The following is a 21613-nucleotide window of genomic DNA, read 5'->3' on the forward strand; positions in this document are numbered from 1 at the left end:
GATAGCTCAGATGAATACGTGGCTTGAGGAGTGGTACAAAAGGGAGGGATTCAAATTCCTGGGACATTGGAACCGGTTCTGGGGGAGGTGGGACCAGTACAAACCGGACGGTCTGCACCTGGGCAGGACCGGAACCAATGTCCTTGGTGGAGTGTTTGCTAGTGCTGTTGGGGAGTGTAAGGGGTTTTCACAGGGTTGTTGTTGTGCCTTGGGTGTCTCTCTCTGGGCTTCTGCCCTCACAGCTTATGCCTGGCCTGTGAGGTACCCTGAGTGCTGCAAGAGCACCCCTGGAGAGACTGTGTCCACAGCTTATGAAGGGGGTTTTGAGACTCGTGCGTCCCCACAGCTTATGCCTAGCCTGTGAGGCACCTGTGAGTGTCAAACACTCCTAACCCCTTCTTCCCTAGCCTGTGACACACAGTTGAGCGTTTTCGAGGCGCTCCTAGCTTCCCTTACACGGTTCTGACATAAGACTCACGATCAGGAGATGTAATACAATAGAACTGAGACAAGGTGATTCCAAGAGGAACTTTAGGCTTCCAATTTATTTGGCAAGGTGTAACTCAACAAACAGCAATACACCAACAAAACAATCCCCCTAAATCCCACTAAACGGACACAACGAAAATCTTTACACCAGTTTAGCAGTACAATGCCCAACCTCCCACCTTTCCTGGCCTAACTGAGTTGGGAGTTCTGGGGACCAGAGGTTATACTCACTACTGTGCCTTCTGCAGTCTGGTGGTTTGTTTCTTCTATCTTCAGTGTCTTCGGACACTGGTTTTCCTTCCGTGTCGAGAGGCCTGTGGTTGTGGTTGTTGAATCACCAGGGCAGGGAAAATCATCACTCCTCTCTCTCACTACGTCAGAAACCCCTTTTCTTATAGCCAGATTATCCAGTCCGCCTCTCCTGCTGAAGTCGATTCTTCTCATTGGTGGACTTTTGATTTTGAAAGATGCAACAGTTTGAGGTTTTTAGGTTTTTTTCCCCACTGATCTTAACCTACTCAAGGTTTGAGTGGGTGTTGATTGCATTGGCCTCCTGTAGCCATTGTGCTAGTCTGGCCTGAGCCAGATATTTCTATGCCTGATGAAAAAGGTGTTGGAATATGTATGTGGCATTGTTTAAATGCTTAATGTTTTCAAGGAGCAAGTTTCGAGGGTATACAGTTCCCAGACAATTTGATTAGTTCCAATGTCCAAACTGGCCCTTTTGATATTGACTCCACCCCTTTTCTTGCAGACCTTTAAAAAAATCCCAAATTCGATTAAAGTTCATAGTTTCTTCCATGTGCACTTTAGGATTTCAAACTTTCTGGTAGATAGTTCCAAATTAAATTTCCTTTCCTATGAGTCCAAACACTGGGGGGGTCTCCATTTGTGTCCCAAAGTTTTCCTTCCATCGGTTTCAATTCACAGCACAGACTGATCCCACACCCCTTTTCCTTCTGGGTAAAATGAGGGGGTTTTCGTCCTCCCCTACAGGAGGAGTTAAACTAATATGGCAGGGGAATGGGAACCTATGCAGGGAGACAGAGGGAAGTAGAATGGGGGCAGAAGCAAAAGATAGAAAGAAGAAAAGTAAAAGTGAAGGGCAGAGAAACCCAAGGCAAAAAGCAAAAAGGGCCACATTACAGCAAAATTCGAAGGGGGCAAAGTGTGTTAGAAAGACAAGCCTGAAGACTCTGTGCCTCAATGCGAGGAATATTCGGAATAAGGTGGACGAATTAACTGTGCAGATAGCAGTTAACGGGTACGATGTAATTGGCATCACGGAGACATGGCTCCAGGGTGACCAAGGCTGGGAACTCAACATCCAGGGGTATTCAACATTTAGGAAGGATAGACAGAAAGGAAAAGGAGGCGGGGTGGCATTGCTGGTTGAAGAGGAAATTAATGCAATAGTAAGAAAGAATATTACCTTGGATGATGTGGAATCGTTATGGGTGGAGCCACGGAATACTAAAGGACAGAAAACGCTAGTGGGAGTTGTGTACAGACCACCAAACAGTAGTAGTGAGATTGGGGACAGTATCAAACAAGAAATTAGGGATGCATGCAATAAAGGTACAGCAGTTATCATGGGTGACTTTAATCTACATATTGATTGGGCTAAACAAACTGGTAGCAATGCGGTGGACCAGGATTTCCCGGAGTGTATTAGGGATGGTTTTCCAGACCAATATGTCGAGGAACCAACTAGGGAGCTGGCCATCCTAGATTGCGTGATGTTTAATGAGAAAGGACTAATTAGCAATCTTGTTGTGCGAGGCCCCTTGGGGAAGAGTGACCATAACATGGTAGAATTCTTTATTAAGATGGAGAGTGACGCAGTTCATTCAGAAACTAAGGTCCTGAACTTAAGGAAAGGTAACTTCAATGGTTTGAGGCGTGAATTGGCTAGAATAGACTGGCAAATGATACTTAAAGGGTTGACGGTGTATAGGCAATGGCAAACTTTTAAAGATCACAGTGATGAACTTCAGCAATTGTACATTACTGTCTGGAGTAAAATAAAACGGGGAAGGTGGCTCAACCATGGCTAGCGAAGGAAATTAAGGATAGTGTTAAATCCAAGGAAGTGGCATATAAATTGACCAGAAAAAGCAGCAAACCTGAGGACTGAGACAAATTTAGAATTCAGCAGAGGAGGACAAAGGGTTTAATTAAGAGGAGGAATATAGAGTACGAGAAGAAGCTTGCCGGGAACATAAAAACTAACTGCAAAAGCTTCTATAGATATGTGAAGAGAAAAAGATTAGTAAAGACAAACGTAGGTCCCTTGCAGTCAGATTCAGGTGAATTTATAATGGGGAACAAAGAAATGGCAGACCAATTGAACAAATACTTTGGTTCTGTCTTCACGAAGGAAGACACAAATAACCTTCCGGAAGTACTAGGGGACCGAGGATCTAGTGAGAAGGAGGAACTGAAGGATATCCTTATTAGGCGGGAAATTGTGTTAGGGAAATTGATGGGGTTGAAGGCCGATAAATCCCCGGGGCCTGATAGTCTGTATCCCAGAGTACTTAAGGAAGTGGTCCTAGAAATAGTGGATGCGTTGGTGATCATTTTCCAACAGTCTATTGACTCTGGATCAGTTCCTATGGACTGGAGGGTAGCTAATGTAACACCACTTTTTAAAAAGGGAGGGAGAGAGAAAGCAGTAATTATAGACAGGTTAGCCTGACATCAGTAGTGGGGAAAACGGTGGAATCAATTATTAAGGATGAAATAGCAGCACATTTGGAAAGCAGTGACAGGATCGGTTCAAGTCAGCATGGATTTATGAAGGGGAAATCATGCTTGACAAATCTTCTGGAATTTTTTAAGGATGTAACTAGTAGAGTGGAAAAGGGAGAACCAGTGGATGTGGTGTATTTGGATTTTCAAAAGGCTTTTGACAAGGTCCCATACAAGAGATTGGTGTGTAAAGTCAAAGCACATGGTATTGGGGGTAATATACTGACGTGGATAGAGAACTGGTTGGCAGACAGGAAACAGTGAGTCGGGATAAATGGGTCCTTTTCAGAATGGCATGCAGTGACTAGTGGAGTGCCGCAGGGCCCAGTGCTGGGACCCCAGCTCTTTACAATATACATCAATGATTTATATGAAGGAATTGAGTGTAATATTTCCAAGTTTGCAGATGACACTAAACTGGGTGGCGGTGTGAGCTGTCATGGGGAAGCTAAGAGGCTGCAGGGTGACTTGGACAGGTTAGGTGAGTGTGCAAATGCATGGCAGATGCAGTATAATGTGGATAAATGTGAGGTTATCCACTTTGGGGGCAAAAACGCGAAGACAGAATATTATCTGAATGGTGGCAGATTAGAAAAAGGGGAGGTGCAACGAGACCTGGGTGTCATGGTTCATCAGTCATTGAAAGTTGGCATACAGGTACAGCAGGCGGTGAAGAAGGAAAATAGTATGTTGGCCTTCATAGCTAGGGGATTTGAGTATCGGAGCAGGGAGGTTTTACTGCAGTTGTACAGGGCCTTGGTGAGGCCTCACCTGGAATATTATGTTCAGTTTTGGTCTCCTAATCTGAGGAAGGACGTTCTTGCTATTAAGGGAGTGCAGCGAAGGTTCTCCGGACTGATTCCTGGGATGGCTGGACTGACATATGAGGAGAGACTGGATCAACTGGGCCTTTATACATTGGAGTTTAGAAGGATGAGAGGGGATCTCATAGAAACATATAAGATTCTGACGGGACGGGACAGGTTAGATGTGGGTAGAATGTTCCCAATGTTTGGGATGTCCAGAACCAGGGGACACAGGATAAGGGGTAGGCCATTTAGGACTGAGATGAGGAGAAACCTCTTCACTCAGAGAGTTGTTAACCTTTGGAATTCCCTGCCGCAGAGAGTTGTTGATGTCAGTTCATTGGATATATTCAAGAAGGAGTTAGATATGGCCCTTACGGCCAAGGATATCAAGGGGTATGGAGAGAAAGCAGGAAAGGGGTACTGAAGGAATGATCAGCCATGATCTTATTGAATGCCGGTGCAGGCTCGAAGGGCCGAATGGCCTACTCCTGCACCTATTTTTCTATGTTTCTATGTTTCCAGAGACTTGAGCATACAAATCTAGCCTGACATTCCAGTGCAGTGCTGAGGGAATGCTGCACTGTCGGAGGTGCCGTCTTTCAAATGAGACATTAAACCGATGCCCCATCTGTTCTCTCAGGTGGACATAAAAGATTCCATCGCACTATTTTCAAAGAAGAGCAAGGGAGTTGTCCTGGCATTATTAACATCACCAAAACAGATTAACTTTTCACTATCACATTGTTATTTGTGGGAGCTCACATTTTCCCACATTATACTCCATCTTCTAAATGTTTGCCCACTCACTTAGCCTGTCTATATCCCTTTGCAGATTTTTTGTGTCCTCCTCACAATTTGCTTTCCCACCTATCTTTGTATCATAAGCAAACTTGGCGACATTACACTCGGTCCCTTCATCTAAGTAATTAATATAGATTGTAAATAGTTGAGGACCCAGCACCGATCCATGCGGCACCCCACTAGTTACTGTTTGCCAACCAGAAAATGACCCATTTATCCCGACTCTCTGTTTTCTGTTAGTTAACTAATCCTCTCTCCGTGCTAATATATTACCTCCAACCTCATGAGCCTTTATCTTGTGCAGTAACCTTTACAGATTCCTCTCCTCGTTAAATTCCACATCTCGGCCTTCCTAATATCTCCTTTGGCTTAGCATTCATTTTTGTCTGTTACACTTCTGGGAAGCAATTTAGTGATGTTTTTCTATGTTAAAGACTTTATATAAATACAAGTTGTTGTTGCCTGGCATCCAATCCTCTTCCTTGCAGAGTCTGTGACCCTCTTTCTAAATTAGGAGTGCTGTATAAATGCAAGTTGTTGATGTTGCTATATGGATCGTGCACTTTTTATGGCTTTTAGACAAATAATTGATTATTTATTAGAGTTTGTTGCTCAACTGCAATTCTGAACTGACCTGTGAATGTTTTACAGGTTTTAATTAGGGAGCCATGAATGTAGTGGTGTGTTTGGAGGACACTCAATGTAAAATAAATGAGACCCAGTTTTCTTGGTACATTGGAGTTAATTTGTAAATGTTTAAGAGTGAAGGTTATAACCTTAATAATCATTTTCGATTTAACAAAAAATCTAATCCTTTTGCATTGTTTAACATTGCATTTGTTATCCATTTGTTTTCTATGTCAGCTGTGGCTCAGTTGGTAGCACCCGCGCCTCTGAGTCAGAAGGTTGTGGGTTCAAGTCCCGCTCCAGAGACTCGAGCATACAAATCTAGGCTGACATTCCAGTGCAGTGCTGAGGGAGTGCTGCACTGTCGGAGGTGCCGTCTTTCAGATGAGACGTTAAACCAATGTCCCATTTGTTCTCTCAGGTGGACGTAAAAGATTCCATAGCACTATTTTCAAAGAAGAGCAGGGGAGTTATCCCCGGTGTCCTGGCAATACTAACATCACCAAAACAGATTAACTTTTCACTATCACATTGTTATTTGTGGGAGCTTGTTGAGCGCCAATTGGCTGCTGCGTTTCCTAAATTACAACAGTGACTATATTTCAAAAAGTACTTCATTGGCTGTAAATTGCTTTAAGATGTCCGATGGTCATGAAAGGTGCTATATAAATTCAAATCTTCCTTCCTTCCATCTTTCCTTCCTTCCTTTCTTCCAACCTTCCTTTCTTCCTTCCATCCTTCCTTCCTTCCTTTCTTTCTGTGATATATTCTTTACGATATCACGAATACACACTACAAGATGGCTCTTAACACAGAAACTTGTCATCATGTGACATACCTTTTAATGTGTTTACATCAGTAGTTGCATTACCGCAGTAGTCCACTAGGTGGAACAGTAGTCCACTGGGTGGAGTGCTATTACATTTCTCCCTCCTTAATAAAGAAGTAATCAGAACAAAATAATCATTATACATAACTTGCATGGTTAGACACAACAAAAGATATGGGGCTAGATTTTCCATTATTTTTGCATGCATACCACCCACTTAACGTCCATTTTAACGCTGAAATGAGGTGTAATGCCCATATATCGCCCATTTAGCCACAAAATGGAAATTGATGCCCATTTTTCAGACATTTATCGCCGAGCGTTACTTTCAGCATGTACGCAATGCCGATAAAAAAATAATACCGCCCGCCCACTTTTTTGGGGCGGAATCATCAGAATGAGTGAACCCAATGCTCATAATATCGCCCAGCGTAACTTTCGACACGCCATTAACGGCAAGATTCAATAATACCGTCCGTCCACTTTTTTTTTGCCGTAAACATCACATTTTCCAAAACTAACGGCCAGTATATCGCCCAGCATCACTTTCAGCACCTCGCACACATATTGCCCACAATCTCGCTCGCCAAAAAAAAACGCTGTGTAAAAGTTGAACTGATCTGAACTAATCACAGCTGTGTGGACGCCATTTTGTAAATAGCAGGTCGCTTCATTGAAAAGGCTGCTTCAACTTCGGGGGAGTTTGGATGTACTCTGGAGTTCTTTTCAGGTGATGTGACCATCTGAACAGACATCTTATCATACTGTGGACGATTGGATTTTACTTTAGGTGTCTTAGTGGGGAAATTTATTGCTTGTGAACAATCGGCATTATACTTATAGTTATTGGAATGGGGCCAGCCATTTCTCAGCCTGCCTTGATGACAATGCAGAAATTGCAGAGTGCAAATGGCACAACGTCTAATCCACAGCATTATGTAACACATGCAAGACTGATGAGGAGGACCAGACCATACACCACACGCACTTACAGGGAGAAGCGGCCTTACCTCGACTTATCCGAGAACATCTGCCTTGCTTCCACAAAGTGGTTATCTGTGAGATATGCCAGTTCATTAGGGCAGATCTACAGCCTGCCAGCTTCAGGACCTCACTGTCTGTTGAGGTCAAGGTCACCGCGGCACTGTCGTTCTACAGGTCCGGTTCCTTTCAGGCCTCCACAGTCTACATTTGCGCTATATCTCAGCATACTACACATTGCTGCATTAGACAGGTCACTGAAGCTCTGTACATACATAGGATGGACATAATCAGCTTCCCCATGACCATGGAGGCTCAGACTGACAGGGCTCTAGGATTCTTCCGAATTGCTAACTTCCCCAAGGTGCAGGGAGCAATACACTGTACACACATTGCCATGCAGGCACCTTCTCAGCACGCAGAGGTTTTTCGTAACCGAAAGGGATTTCACTCCCTGAAGGTCCAACTCGTTGTCGATCACAATCAGATAATATGGCAGTGAATGCCAAATTTCCGGACAGCATCGATGAGGCTTACATCCTGCGTGAGAGCGCTGTATCTGACATGTTTACCAGTCAGCCACAAGGTCAATGCTGGATGCTTGGTGACAAACGATATGGCCAAGCTACCTGGCTGATGACCCCCCCTGCATGACACCCACACCGAGGCTGAGAAACGATACAACCTAGAGCCACAGAGCCACACACAATGTGGTCCAGAAAACTATTGGTGTGCTTAAGCAATGCTTTAGATGCCTAGAGCACTCAGGAGGGGAGCTACAATACAAGCCTGATCAGGTAGCTCAATTCATGGTCATGTGCTCCATGCTGCACAATTTGGCTATCAGGAGGAGGCAAGAATTGCCAGAAGGGACTGATGGTCCACCTCAGGAGAGAGAGAAAGAGGAGGACGAGGGGCTGGATGCTGACCTCGGGCCAGACAACCAGGCTGGCTATGCAGCCATGCCCACGTCCCCCTCCAGACCACAGGAAAGGGTCCTCGGTGGCTACATAGCTGCAAGACTCTTACATCAGCAGCTCATAAATGAGCACTTTGCCTGAAAGAACGTTGCTGTTATTGACAAAGCTGTGTGTCTAGCTCATACATCAATGGTGGGCATCACCTTGGTGCCAGTTAAAGTTTAAGTTGATGCAAGTTAAGTTTAATTATACCCATTCATGTTAAGGAATCACCAGTGTTTAACGGTCTAGCTATCTGAGACAATGCGCAACAAGGTTATGTTAAATAAAAAAACATTTACTACGACCATTGGTCTGAAATCATAAGTATAACGGTCAGAAACACTCCACGCCCACCCCACCCTACAACACATTTTAGAACATTGACATCAATCAAATGGTCAACATGTCCAGCAACACAGAACACAGATGCAAACTAACAGGGTGGCCCCCTCCCCCCATACCTTACAACAAATTGCATACACCGAGATGAAGATGTTGCGGAGTATTCAAAATATAACACTCACACGAAAGGTCTTTTATAGAGAAGAGAGTTGTTTACTAAAACCTGATTAATCAAGGGAGATCTGGCCGCATCAGTACATTACTGAGTGCTCTCCACACCGATCTCACAGGACAGGTGGTGCAATTACATGTTTATAGAGTCGGAATACAGAAACTAGGCAGGGAAGTGTTCCATTGGTTATTTGCCACCAGTCCCCGCCCACCTACTACTAATACATTGGTTGATACAGGTTATAGGCAATTTCATGGTTACAATAATTTCTAATGATTCTATTGGTACATTCAGTTCTGACAGCTATTGCTAGGGAACAGCCCCTGCAGGCTATGTGTACTTTCCTGGGAACGTCGTCCCAGGCTTGTTATCGTTGCCAGAGTCTGGTTACACTCTGCTTTAAAGAGGCTTTTGTCCCTCTTATCTCCTGTGTCTGGAACATCGTGGCCTTCTCTCATTATTTCTGTGAGCTGTCTACGTAAATCGTGTCAGTGTTCTTATCTCCTAAGAGAATTTCTCTGACCTTAGTTTTTCTGCCTAATTCAGCTATTCTACCATGAACGCATTTTAAACCTTACTCTCAGTCTTTCTTACTTTATTTTAATTACACCGAATTACTTTACTCCTAATTAAGGTTTTTCGCCCTTACAATCCCCCATTTGATCAGGTGGTAACCCTTAATACCCACCATGAACAACAATTTTTCCTTTCTCTGCCTTTTCTTGTCTTGATTCGTGTGTCTCCCGCCTCGGTTTCGTTGATCAGGCGATAGGATTGGGACACTCACGACTCATATCAGGTATTCATGCCATCTTTGTGTTTGATTACCCCTCTTTGGATCTAGCAAAGGCTTTCTGCATTCTTGGTTACGGGCCTTGGCCAACTTCTTCGCTCTGCGTCTCTTGTAACTGCCTGCACATTCTCTCCAGAGCATCAGTACCACTATCAGCTGCACTAGGACTAACACATGGGATATAATTCTAATCCCTATCTTGTAACTTTACTCGGGTATGCCTCTCCTGTCTTTGCACTTGTTACATAACATCACCAACCAACTCAAAGCTATTACTATCTGTACTGCCACTAGGGTACGTGAAAGGATCCTTATCCACGGATGTATAATAGCAGGTTATCCTTTATTTCGCTGTCCAGTTCTTTGCCTTTATCCTTTAGCTCATAATATCTTTTAATGTTATTTTTTAATAGTCTTTTGAGCTCAGTTAAATCTTCAAGTAACAGGGGAATTGCTGGTGCTTGCTCTTCCATGTAATCAGCAATATCTTGCTTAATCTCATCGCTTATATTTAATGTCATTGTCTTCCTGGCGTGTATATACGTCATGCGTGCTCTTCCCACTGCCACCGATACTCTGGGAGTAAAGCAAAAGTTAGGTATTGTAATGTTACAAGTCAAGCCTCCGTAATTGTAAGTTCCCAGGCTAGTTACCACACAATATTCTCCTCGCCCTTGATAGGTGTAATGTGTGGGTTCGGTTCGGGCAGGGCTTATTCCAATGACATATCCTTCTGTAGTATTGTCAAACCCGTAGCTATCCTTGCTCCCGTCTCCCACTGGGTGAGGGCATATAGTTAGGCTTCCTTCTCTCCGGCACCCAGATAAAGATACTCCCCTTATATTTCCATTCTTTTTGATCTCATACTGGTCCATCACGAATGTACTCTCCCCTCGTATTATGTTTGTATCCCCTCACATCCTCCTGTAACCGCATACACCCTAGTCATTCCTTTCAGGGTGCAGCCTCTAATGGTCCAGTGTGCTGAGCCATTTCTTTCAACTGGGTGCTATTTATCCAATCTGGAACTTGCCCGGTTTGTATCTGATCTATATTGTGTCTCACCTGACCGATCATCTATCTCCCATAGGCATGACATGTGTCTCTTTTCCTGTCCTCGGCATCGTCCTCTCATTCCTGCTTATTTACCTCGTTAATTGTTTGTGCATGGCCTTCCAATATGGATACACCCTCTAGCAGTATTTTGGTTGTTTTAGATCCTAACTCTGAAGATTCTATCCCTATCCGGGCCTGTTTCCTCATTAGTACCTCCATCATTCCCCTCAAACTATCTACTCCTGCCTGGATCGCCTGTATATCCAGTGCATCTACTAGAGAGGTCCCTGTACTTACTCCAGTTAATACGTCATTCCCTATAGATCTCCTCTGTCTTCCTTCTTTGTGTCTCAGCTGCTTGTGATCTCCCTTGCTCCTGATGTGTCACTAGCTTTTCTCAGGATTGTGTCCAGCAATTGTGTGTACAACGCTTTAGTCTTGGGGCTAAACTTTTCTGGCAGGTATTGGGCTGTTAGATTTATGCTCACAGGTAACATTTCATACTGTACATTGTCAAATAACAATATTACTTCTGTTCCAGGTTTAACTACCATGCACTTACCCAAGATTAATTCCCTTGGTTTACAATATTCAGGTAACATTTTGTTACCTACTTATCTTGTGGCTTCAAGATAAGCGCTCCTGACATTCAGATGCCGCCCCCTAGGGGCTGCTTTATGTAGTTGTTGTACCCTCCTCTGTGAGTATATGCTTCTGGGTCCCCTAGGGGCAACCTTGTAGCTTATCCTTGTAGAATCGGAAGGGCGGTGGTAATCACGTTTATATTCTGTGATTAAAACACATCCTGGATATTCCAGGTTTTTAGTTAGAGTCTTACCATTTCTATTTCAATTAGATTGTTTGCACCGTTTCTCTGGGCATGTGCCTTTTTCCAGATCCATTTTATTATTGGACATGGTCCTAATTCCTTGGGATATTTCGTGTCCCAGGTACTGTACCACGGCTTGTCTGATTTGTGTCTTTTTGGGATTTACTTTAAATCCTGCTTTCCGTTATCTCAAATGTTCCAGTTTCAAGGTCATTATATCTCACTTTCTGTGGTTCTTCAACCACCTTATCTGAAGTCACAAGTTCAACTTATATTGTCCTTTGTTCTAAACTGCTAAAGCCTGCTGCTTTAACATTTTAATTTTCCAAAGTCCCTTTTACACTTTCGCAGATAGCTCCCCACTTGCCCAGGAGTTTGACCTGATCCCTGAAGGTATTTCTAGATTGTTTCCAAACCTTTTAGTTTTATTTCTCTTTTTTTTTAAAGAGATCAGATTTAACTTTTTATTTTATTGTGCCTTTTCTTAACCAGTGGCACTTGAAACCTTCACAACAAAATGAACTCTTCACTGTTCCCATCCTAATTTCTGCTCCCCTTTTGTAGTATTTGTATTTATTGCTGAATTAAAAAATGTCAAATATGGTAATACTGTTTTTTTTTTAATATTGGACTTCTCACTTAAGTTTATATTGATTCACAGATCACAGAATGCAAAGTACTTGTTTTATAATTCCCACCCTAAATATTCCGCAGTCAAAAATCACACAAGCACTTTCATTCAAGGACAGACATTCACAAAAGTCTCTTTTCAGTCAACAAAGCTTATTCATTGTTTGGATCCATACGTCACTTAAGATAGTCACTATCGGGTTTTTTTATCTTGTCGATTAAGCCCTTCCAGTCACCTGCATAGAATCTAGTAAGGGTACCTTCTTCACCCCAGTCTAATTCTTTCCCCGATGCTATTCTGTGATCCGACTATAGGCGGTCCCACCGTACTGACCCCTTCACGTGACTTTAATCCAGCCCCAAGATTTCCCTGTTCATTTTAAACTGTATTCTAGATACTGACTGTCCCTCTAATCGGTTTCCCCTACCCCTAGAGCCTGCAGTCTCATCGATACCCTTATCGATTTATCTGTATTCTAGATACTGATGGTGCCCCTACCCAGTTCCCCATGAACTCAGAGGCCACATCCACATCGATGCCTTCTGATAGTGTCTATCGTGATTTCCCAATTCCCCCAAGTCTTTTACACCATAACAGACCTTTCACAAATTCTGGTACCCTGGACAACAGACACGTCTCGTAACTTCTCACACCGGATTATGAATGGTAGTTAAAGATACTCACTCGTGATGGATTCGTATACGCTCGTCTGTAGGCTGCCCGTTGGATCCTGCCGACTACGCCAAATGTTGTGGAGTATTAAAAATACAACACTCACACGAAAGGTCTTTTATAGAGAAGAGTGTTGTTTACTAAAACCTGATTAATCAAGGGAGATCTGGTTGCATCAATACCGTTACTGAGTGCTCTCCACGCCGATCTCACAGGACAGGCGGTGCAATTACATGTTTATCGAGTCAAAATACAGAAACTAGGTGGGGAAGTGTCCAATTGGTTATTTGCCACCAGTCCCCGCCCACCTACTACTAATACATTGGTTGATACAGGTTACAGGAAATGTCATTGGTTGCAGTAATTTCTAATTGGTACATTCAGTTCTGACAGCTGTTGCTAGAAAACAGATGCTGCAGATTATGTGTACTTTCCTGGGAACGTCTTCCCAGGCTTGTTATCTTTGCCAGAGTCTGGTTACACTCTGCTTTAAAGAGACTTTTGTCCCTCTTATCTCCTGTGTCTGGAACATCGTGGCCTTCTCTCATTATTTCTGTGAGCTGTCTACGTAAATCGTGTGGGTGTTCTTATCTCCGAAGAGAATTTCTCTGACAGTTTTTCTGCCTAATTCAGCTATTCTACCTTGAACGCATTTTAAACCTTACTCTCAGTCTTTCTTACTTTATTTTAATTACACCGAATTACTTTACCCCTAATTAAGGTTTTTCGCCCTTACAGTGATATAACAAAGCCATCACTTGTGGACACGCACCTCACTTTCCTTCCCTCCTCCCCTTCTTCTCCCCACCTCTACCCCTTCCCCTCCTCACTCGATGCTGTCTGGCCGAGGCGCTCCTCAGGTGGTGCCTCATTGGGGGGGGATGAAGGCAGAGCCGACGGTTGCACAGATACGGGAGCGGGGGAACCGAGGTGGGAACATTCTTGGATCCCTTCAGGCTCTCATGTGTTATTGGCACTGGGGGTGCGGAACCAAGGGGTGGAGTGCAGTGCTCCAGGATCAGTGGGAGGCCTGTGCCACCAGTGTTCGTGGCTATCACCTCCAGGGCCTCTGCCATCTGCAGAAAGTACTCTGTCATGGTGCCGGAGATGCTGGCCAGCTGTCGGGATATGTTCCCAATGCCTGGAGGATCTGGTGGAGCAGACCTGCCGCGTCTATGAAACCTCCACGGGGTTGACGCCATCCTGGGGACAACTGGAATGCCCTGTGGCGAGGTGCTTGGGCCCGGTACCTCCAGAGTGGAGGTGGGAATGGCCGGAAGAGCACTAGATGGCCTTGGGGTTGAAAGCCTTCTGGAGCCTGGCGATGCAGGCTCCTCAAAGTCTGCGCTGTCATCCGGAGAGAAGGGACCCCTGCAGATTGACAGGAGAGAATCGGTTCTTGCTATTGAGGGAGTGCAGCGAAGGTTCACCAGACTGATTCCCGGGATGGCGGGACTGACCTATCAAGAAAGACTGGATCAACTGGGCTTGTATTCACTGGAGTTCAGAAGAATGAGAGGGGACCTCATAGAAACGTTTAAAATTCTGACGGGGTTAGACAGGTTAGATGCAGGAAGAATGTTCCCAATGTTGGGGAAGTCCAGAACCAGGGGTCACAGTCTAAGGATAAGGGGTAAGCCATTTAGGACCGAGATGCGGAGGAACTTCTTCACCCAGAGAGTGGTGAACCTGTGGAATTCTCTACCACAGAAAGTTGTTGAGGCCAATTCACTAAATATATTCAAAAAGGAGTTAGATGAGGTCCTTACTGCTAGGGGGATCAAGGGGTATGGCGAGAAAGCAGGAATGGGGTACTGAAGTTGAATGTTCAGCCATGAACTCATTGAATGGCGGTGCAGGCTAGAAGGGCCGAATGGCCTACTCCTGCACCTATTTTCTATGTTTCTATGTTTCTATGTTTCTATGGTTCTCTTCAGCACCAGATTTAGGATCGGACCCGCGCCCCCAACTTCTGGCCTCAGTGGTGTTGCCTGGGGAAGCGCTGCTGGCTGAGCTGCAAAACATAAATGAGGTTATTAGAGGAGAAGGGGGCACTAGGGTCAGAAAGTGAGTCCAGCGCTACACACAGCATATGCACGACAAAAGCACCAATGCTATCAAAATCATCACAGACATCACATTTTATGATCATCAACACATTCTGCATTGCAATGATTCTCATGAGACCAGCAATATTTAGAGGACACTTTGAGCAATCATCTATCATATATTATTATTTGGATATGAGTGGGTGTGGCATCTATTGACTTTCCATCACGCAATGGTGTATACTTTACTCACTTCAGGTTCTGCAGCTGTCAGCATGACTCGTCCTCCTGCATGAGGGAGGCATTTGCCTTGTCTGAGAACCTCCTCCCTTTCTTTCATCCTCCCATTTGTTCCTCTCCTAGCTCACTGTTCTCGCCAACGTCAGTCTCCACAGCGTGCTGTGTCGCCTCCTCCACTCACTCCATTATAGGCACCAAATTAGACAAAATATCTGGCTGATAACAGCTAACTTTTTTCTCACAATTTTGTATAAAGCTCAAAGCTCTCCCTCCTACCTCCCAAAGCAGCCAAACAAGCACCCACACCACACCCACACATGCCTTCACTCCCTCTCTGCTTCCTCTCTGTCTCCTCTTATGCACATGTAATGATGACCCCTGACCTCCTGAGTCGCGGGAAATGAGCGTTGCCATGCCGTTGCTAAGGATGGCGACACTTTACGACAGAAGGTCAGAAAGATTCAACACTAACGCCAATTTCAGATCGCTCGCGGTAACGCCCATTTTTTAAAATGGAAACTAGGGGATTTGAAAATGGGTAAGAATCCGGCGATCTGAAAACCCATATTTACTACCCAAACCAGAAATAATGGCCATTTTTGGGTGATCTGCTCAAAAGTGGAAAATCTCGCCCCATGAACTTATTTTGCCATATTTTCAAGTCAAACTCAACCACTGGTTTTCTGTTTCGAAGAGGATACCTGCGCTCTCGAACAGAACTTTCCAAACTTGGTGTCAAACTTAGACTCATTTTAGGCTGAGCCTGAGGAGAGTTTTTCTCCAAGGGCAGCCCTTGATCTACATTTGAACTCTCTACAACTTCAGAATGTTTGTCTGCCTGACTCGGACTCAGACTTAAATTCTGACTTTCTCTTGGACTTGTTTTTAGTCCGTGTGATGTAAGATTTGCTACTGATACTCTACTTGTAACAAGACTATCTGACTCATCAGAAATAATCGAATCATTCCAATTTTCAACTCCTTCCACAACTGTAGGTAAAATATGATCACTGTGAACAAACCTAACCTTTCCATGATCAAACATCTTGACCAAATATGTGCGAGGGCCACATATCTTCACTATTCTTCCTGGTAACTACTTTAACCAATTATAATGATGGTTCTTCACTCTAATCTTCTGATTCAATTTCACATTTCTCTCTCTTACTCTACCTCTATCATGATTCTCTTTCTGTCTTAATCGTTTCTCTTCTGCTGACTGTGCCAGGTTTGGCTTTAACAACGGGAACCTGGTTCATGCCTGTCATTTGAGAAACAACTCCGTTAGTGTTGTAACAGTATTGTATGAGGAATAGTTATAAAAATATTTGGAAAATTTGCCAATTTGTGGTCCAATGATAACTGCCATTGGCTTGATGAGGGCACATTTTACAATTTGGTGCTGTGTGCTCTGCTGCACCATTTTGAGGCAGGGTGGTACGGTGGAACTTTGATATGTTTCACACCATTTCTGCTCATGAACTGTGCAAATTTGTCTGAACAAAATTGTGGCCCATTATCAGACACAATTTATTCTAGGAGGCCATATGAAGAAAATAATCTTTGCAAATTGTCTAGTTTTTTTACTTGTTGTTACTTTCCACATTGGAAACACCTCTACCCACTTCGAATAACTATCAATCACGATGAACAATTGTTGTCCTTCTATCTCAGCCAAAATCTACATGTAACCTTTGCTACACCCTGTGAGGCCATTTCCATGGCTGTAATGGTACTGATGGTGGTTTCTTGCTTACAAATTTACATGTTGTACACTGAGTAATGATGTGCTCTATATCTTTATTTAAACCTGGCCACCATAAGCAACTGCACGCAAACTCTTGGTCAAACACATTTCGCGATGCTAGTCATGAAGATCTCCAAACAATTTGGACCTGAATTTATTTGGAATAACTACTCTTGAACCCTACATGATACAATCTTAAACCACTGATAATTCATTCCTACGAATATCTTCCTCTGATACTTGGTTTGGCCAGCCATTTGCTATATAATCATACACCTTTGACATAACTGGGTCATGCTTGGTTGCTCAAACAATCTCTTCAGCTGTAACTGGCAGTTCATCAATTTATGAAAAATAGAACACTTCTTCCCTATTGGGTGTATCTTGTGATAAGGATGGCAACCTGGACATAGCATCAGCATTACCATCTGATTTAGGTACAATGACAATGGATATAGTCCAATTACTTAGAGCTACCTTGGAGATAATGTTCTCAGTTTCAAGTCATTTGAGTTCTTGCTTAACTTTCTCCTTGATTGCGTATGGTATGGGACATGGCTTGCAGTAAACTGGTCTTGTGTCTTGCTGCACTCTGACACTCGCCTTGAAGCCTTGAATTGGACTGCCTGTTTCACAGAACATCTTTGGAAACTGCTTGATGATGTCATTTTTTGATGCAAATTTTGTTTCCACGTGAAAAATCTCATTCCAATCCAGCTTCAGTGATCCCAATCAATTTCTACCTATCAAGGCAGGCTTGTCTCCTGCCACTACTATGAGAGGCAAGCTCTAAAACTGATCCTTGTATTTCACCAGTATGGTGATACGTCCTACCACAGGAATTTGCTCTCCTGAGTAATCTCGCAGCTCTATCTTTGATTTCTTCAGTCGATAATCACTCAACTTGTTGAGATATAGCGATTCCAGTACTACGCTCATGGATGCCCCAGTGTCGATTTCCATGGGTATCCTGGTTCCTACAATGTCTACTTGAATGACGATACATCGTGAATCATTGTTAGATACCCTCGTGCTCCTGATGACATTATCTCCAGAACCCCTTTGTCCTGTTGCTTCTCTTCAATGCTATGTAGCATATGCCGATTTCTACTTCTAGCATCGAACATCAGGTTACTCTTCAGTCATCATACCTTCGCAAGATGCCCAGTTTTCTTGCAGTAGAAACACTTTGCCTTCACACAAGGACAACCTTGAGCAATGTGTTGTCCCAGGCACCGACAGCATGACTTCAATGTACTTTTACCATGGCCAGTTGCTGAGGCCAACTGCTTTTTACTTTTAACCTGCAGACAATTCACCTCGGTTGTCTGATGTCTAGAAATGGTGCAAAATTTTCGGGTGGTATTGGTTGACCATATCCATCGACGTAGCTTTCTGACAAGCTCAATCAAAAATCAAGTTAGGGGTTGTCAACAACTTTCTTCTGATTACTTCATTTTTCATCCCACAAACAAAGTGGTCACGCAATGCTCGGTCCTGAAAGTATCCAAAATGACAGTGAATGGATAGTTTCTTTAAAGGTACAATGTACTCACTGATACCCTCATCAATTAATTGATCTCATATTCCAAAACAATAACTTTCAGCAAGTTCCAGAGGCTCAGGACTGTAGAGATGTTCTAACTTGGTTAGAATCTCCATCAGTGACTTGTCCTTCTGGCTTGATGGGAACAAGCACATTTTTCAGGGTTTCATACACCTCGGGGCCTGCTTCAGTCAAGAAAATAACCCATTTTCTTTCTAAAACGACCTGGTTATGGTTTTCATCATCGGGGACTTCAACTATACTATTTGCAGTGAAAAACATATCTGGCTGCTCCACATATGCTCCAAAAGTCTTTCGGTTGCGATGGAACTCACCCAAGCGCCCTATCATTCCCATAGGCATGGCCATCTGGACTCTGACAGTTGAGCCAATTGTGCTTGGAATTTACCTTGGATTTTTAGCTGTTTTGCAAAATAAAGAACCTCTCAAAGTCTCTCTGTTGGTTGGCTGGATCATCCACCAACAAACATTTCAGCTAAGGAATCCAATTATCCTATCCTCATCGCCAATGTGATATATTCTTTATGACATCACTAACAACACACACTACAGGATGACTCTTAACACAGAAACTTGTCATCAAGTGACTTTGTCACATGACCCTTTTGTTATATATACATCAGTAGTTGCACTACCACATTAGTCCTTCCTTCCTTCCTTCCTTCCTTCCTTCCTTCCTTCCTTCCTTCCTTTCCCTCCCTTCCCTTCCCTCCCTCCTTCCTTCCTTCCCATAGTAATGCATATAAAGGTGGCATGGCTACAGAGTTAAAGTAACAGTGAGTGGGGTGGAAGCCATAGGTTTCATTCTCCTTCCACTGAGCTATGCTACTACAGTGAAGTGCTGAATGAAAGCCTCTGCCTTTTCAAAGGTGGGATGAGGGACAATCAAAGGGAATTTGTCGCTGGGCTATGTTGCATGCCTCATAGCAGTCAGCTGCAGAGTACATAAGAACATAAGAAATAGGAGCAGGAGTAGGCCACCTGGCCCCTTGAGTCCGCTTCGCCATGCAATAACTCAACAAAATCATGGCTGATCTGATCATGGACTCAGCTCCACTTCCTTGCCCGCTCCCCATAACCCTTTATTCCCTTATCGCTCAAAAATCAGTCTATCACCAACTTTAAAATATTCAATGACCCAGCCTCCACAGCTCTCTGGGGCAGAGAATTCCATAGATTTATAACCCTCTGAGAGAATAAATTCCTCCTCATATCAGTTTTAAATGGGCAGCCCTTGATTCTGAGACTATGTCTCCTAGTTTTAGTTTCCCCTATGAGTGGAAATATCTTTTCTGCATCCACCTTGTCGAGACCCCTCATTATCTTATATATTTCGATAAGATCACCTCTTATTCTTCTGAACACCAATGGCAGGCAGTGACTAATGCCAGAATGGCAGGCAGTGACTAGTGGAGTGCCGCAGAGCACAGTGCTGGGACCCCAGCTCTTTACAATATACATTAACGATTTAGATGAAGGAATTAAGTGTAATATTTCCAAGTTTGCAGATGACACTAAACTGGGTGGCGGTGTGAGCTGTGAGGAGGATGCTAAGAGGCTGCAGGGTGACTTGGACAGGTTAGGTGAGTGGGCAAATGCATGGCAGATGCAGTATAATGTGGATAAATGTGAGGTTATCCATTTTGGGGGCAAAAACACGAAGGCAGAATATTATCTGAATGGCAGCAGATTAGGAAAAGGGGAAGTGCAATGAGACCTGGGTGTCATGGTTCATCAGTCATTGAAAGTTGGCATGCAGGTTTAGCAGGCGGTGAAGAAGGCAAATGGTATGTTGGCCTTCATAGCCTTGGTGAGGCCACACCTGGAATATTGTGTTCAATTTTGGACTCCTAATCTGAGGAAGGACGTTCTTGCTATTGAGGGAGTGCAGCCAAGGTTCACCAGACTGATTCCAGGGATGGCTGGATATGAGGAGAGGCTGGATCAACTGGGCCTTTATTCACTGGAGTTTAGAAGGCTGAGAGGGGATCTCATAGAAACATATAAGATTCTGATGGGACTGGACAGGTTAGATGCGGGAAGAATGTTCCCGATGTTGGGGAAGTCCAGAGCCAGGGGACATAGTCTTAGAATAAGGGGTAGGCCATTTAGGACTGAGATGAAGAGAAACTTCTTCACTCAGAGAGTTGTTAACCTGTGGAATTCCCTGTCGCAGAGAGTTGTTGATGCGAGTTCATTGGATATATTCAAGAGGGAGTTAGCTATGGCCCTTATGGCTAAGGGGATCAAGGGGTATGGAGAGAAAGCAGGAAAGGGATACTGAGGGAGTGATCAGCCATGATCTTATTGAATGGCGGTGCAGGCTCGAAGGGTCGAATGGCCTACTCCTGCACCCATTTTCTATGTTTCTATGTATAGGCCCAACCTACTCAACCCATCCTCATCTCCAGAGTCAACCGAGTGAACCTTCTCTGAACAGCCTCCAATGCAATTATATCCTGCCTTAAATATGAGACTAAAACTGCACGCAGTACTCCAGGTGTGGCCCTGTATAGTTGTAGCAGGGCTTCTCTGCTTTTAGATAGAAAATAGGAGCAGTAGTGGGACATTCGGCCCTTCAAGTCTGATCCTCTATCGCAACACCATATTCCAACTTTTTCCCCATTCCCCTTGATGCCTTTTGTTTCTAGAAATCTATCTATCTCCCTCTTAAATATATTCAGTGACTTGGCCTCCATGGTCTTCTGTGGTGGACAATTCCACAGGCTCACCACCCTCTGAGTGAAAAAATGTCTCCTCATCTCGGTCCTAAATTTCCTATCCCATATCCTGAGACTGTGACCCCTTGTTCTAGATTTCCCAGCCAGGGGAAACATCCTCCCCGCATCCAATCTATCCAACCCAGTCAGAATTTTATACGTTTCAATGAGATCCCCTCTCATCCTTCTAAACTCGAGTGAATACAGGCCTAGTTGGCCCAATCTCTCCTCATACGACAGTTCTGCCACCCCAGGAATCAGTCTGGTGAACCTTCGCTGCACTCCCTCTATATCCTTTCTTCCGTAACGAGACCAAAACTGCACACAATTCTCAGGTGTGGTCTCAGCAAGGCCCTGTATAACTGTAGTAAGATATCCTTCCTCCTGTATTCAAATCCTCTTGCAATGAAGGCCAACATACCATTTACCTTCCTAACTGCTTGCTGCACCTGCATGTTTGCTTTCAATGACTGGTGTACAAGGACACCCAGGTCCCTCTGTACATCGACACTTCCCAAGCCATCACCATTTAAATAATACTTTG

Source organism: Pristiophorus japonicus, chromosome 7 (assembly GCF_044704955.1).
Source record: "Pristiophorus japonicus isolate sPriJap1 chromosome 7, sPriJap1.hap1, whole genome shotgun sequence".
Taxonomy (NCBI): Eukaryota; Metazoa; Chordata; class Chondrichthyes; family Pristiophoridae; genus Pristiophorus; species Pristiophorus japonicus.